Source organism: Anastrepha obliqua, chromosome 1 (assembly GCF_027943255.1).
Source record: "Anastrepha obliqua isolate idAnaObli1 chromosome 1, idAnaObli1_1.0, whole genome shotgun sequence".
NCBI lineage: Eukaryota > Metazoa > Arthropoda > Insecta > Diptera > Tephritidae > Anastrepha > Anastrepha obliqua.
In genome coordinates, this window is record NC_072892.1 from 47,960,943 (window position 1) to 47,963,642 (window position 2,700).

A 2,700-nucleotide genomic window follows, 5' to 3' on the forward strand; every position below is an offset into this window, starting at 1 on the left:
GAACTCGCAAAGCGTTCTCAATTAAAAAAAAAAAAAATACGTGTCTAACGGTTAGACGCGATAGAAGTGAAACCTTCCCTAAAACAAACTGAGAGAGAATGAGACGAAAGCAGCATTAGGAGCGGGATAATTATAGGTTCATTATAATATTGCTATAAAGTTCATATTTTATTTTCTTCATTTTATTATTATTCATCCTCAATGTTTTCAATTTCAACAAATGATACGAGTGGCTTATGATAGATAAAATATGATACAAATGCTTTGGTTTCGATGTTATCAAAAAAAAATACCCAAACGGACCGAAGAAACAGACTTACAAATTTCTTCCATTTTCGTCTACTTGTATTCATATAAAAATTTATGTCTCTTCCCACCAAAGCTAAATGTATTTGTATATTTCTTCTTGTATTTATTCAAGGCCTAAATCCCGGCGGTACTGCAATACCGGGCCAACCCGTGGCAGAGGTGGATAAAGCCCCTAAAACACTCCGCCCATTTCCAAAAATTAGTTTAACACTTTGATCTTAGCCATAAGGCCGAGAAGCGATAACTATACACAACCAACAAACTACCTTGTCATTACATTTTCTAATAAACCTTTTGAGAATTACACGCTCACAAAAATTAAAGTACGAAATATTTATACCGATTCACTTAAACACGGCGAGCTGTTTGATTTCATGTTCGTGCCTGTGTATGTGCATTTGTGCGTTCATATCGCCACAGTGCATGACTACCAGCCTTGGCTGAGCACAGTAAGAAAATGTATTCGAGCGTATATATGTATGTATGTACGTTAGTGTGTTTGTACGATTGTGCTCTGCGCTCAGCTTTGTGTCGATTTTACTGTGCGCTGCGCAGGTTGGGGTATTCTTGCAGAATTTAAAGATGATTCACACACTGTCGACCGACTGGGTACAGTTGTCACAAGTGATGATATGTATAATTTTTTTATGAAAAATCAAGGCGAATCTTTTGAAGGTGGTAGCAATAACACAGCTGATTTGTTATTTTTTTCTTCCGCCGTGTACATTTGGTTGTCAACACAAAATTGAATTACGAAACGTTTTACTTAGCTTAGTGTATGAATTCACCTTGGAAAAAATTCAATTTTCTTCTATAATCAATTTTAATAAAAAAAAACTGTTTTCAATAAATAATCAGAAATGTCCTACAATGCAAATTTCAAAAAAACAAAAAACAAATTCCATTTTCGTCTACATGTATTCATATAAAAATTTATGGCTCTTCCCGCCAAACCTAAATGTATTAGTATGTTTCTTTTTGTATTTATTCAAGGCCGAAATCCCGGCGGTACTGCAATACCGGGTCAACCCGTGGCAGAGGTGGAGCAAGCCCTAAAACACTCCGCCCATTTCCAAAAATCAGTTTAACATTTGTTGTCCTCCGATGGAGGATCTATCAGATGTTAAGCTGATACGAACAGACACCACACTACCTACTTCAATAGATTTTCTAATAAACCTTTTGAGAATTACACGCTCACAAAAATTATTTATATCAACATATAATATAACGCTTCGTAACTAAATAACTTTTAGGCCAGCGATGACAGCATGGCGCGGTAGCCGAGCGACTAGCAATGTGAGCTTCCGATCCAAAATCCTTGGTTCGAATCACAAGAAAAAATAAAAGTTATTTTTATTTAGTTCGTCGCTACGTTTATATCAACATATAATATAACGCTTCGTAGCCAAGAGGGTCGCTTTTTCGTTTCACTTTTCCTCAAATCACTCCCAATGATTCTAAAGAAGTTTTCACTTCAAAAATCATCATGCACCCAGTTGTGCTCGCCATTATGTGGGGTGCTTGTTTAAGAGCTGGAGAGTGCAAAGTGATAATAAAACACATAAATATTTGTAGTATACTTTTTTTTTATTACAATCTGGTAAATAATTGTATGTCATTTATTTTTTGAATATGATATCATATCATATCATATCGCACCCTAAATAAAAAAGGGTCACAACTCAAAATGTCCCTTCTGCTGAAATATGAACGAGACGTTATCAATAAAACGGTCCGCGGATGACATATGGCAAAAATAAATTTTTTGTTTTTTGGTAGGACTGTTATAAGCTTGCATGGCAAGTTTCAGCGTGATATGCCACATAGTTTGTTTTCTGTGCTACTGTAAACAAGTCAAGCTCGAGTGTGGAAAATTTTGAGTTGTGACCCTTTTGTATTTAGGGTGCGATATGTCTGCAGCGGCTACAAGCTATATTTTTTTTATATGTTTGTTTTTTTATTTCACTTCATTTTATTTTTCATTACGACTACTTGCAAAATATTTAAAACTAACAAGCAATTTGTAGTGAGTTTGAATAAAACAAATTAGTATTGGAATACTCTGCTTAATATTATAGAAATAAATAAACGTTTCATAAATAAATCAGTCTGCCTGTATCGCGTATGGTGTCAATGGTGGCTTGCATATTACATTAAACCGATTGTTAAGCGCGCTGTATTTCAAGTTGCGTCATCTTGTTGGAATCGTCTTCGTTATCGACGATGTTAAGGTGATACATTTTTTAGACAAATATTTAGTCAGCTTGAGTCGATAGCGCTCGCCATCCATCGTACCGGAAGATCCTTCCTCATTTCGAAAGAAATAAGTATCGATGATACCGCCAGTGCTCTAAGAACTTCGCGTACAGATTTATTTTTTTTAAGTGG

General features: G+C 35.3%; 2 pseudogenes; both read right to left on the reverse strand.

The window, feature by feature from the left end:
• Positions 1-413: 413 nt before the first annotated feature.
• Positions 414-551, reverse strand: LOC129236585 (U2 spliceosomal RNA; annotated as a pseudogene).
• Positions 552-1,293: 742 nt separating this feature from the next.
• On the reverse strand, positions 1,294-1,478 carry LOC129236494 (U2 spliceosomal RNA; annotated as a pseudogene).
• Between the last annotated feature and the right edge of the window lie 1,222 nt (positions 1,479-2,700).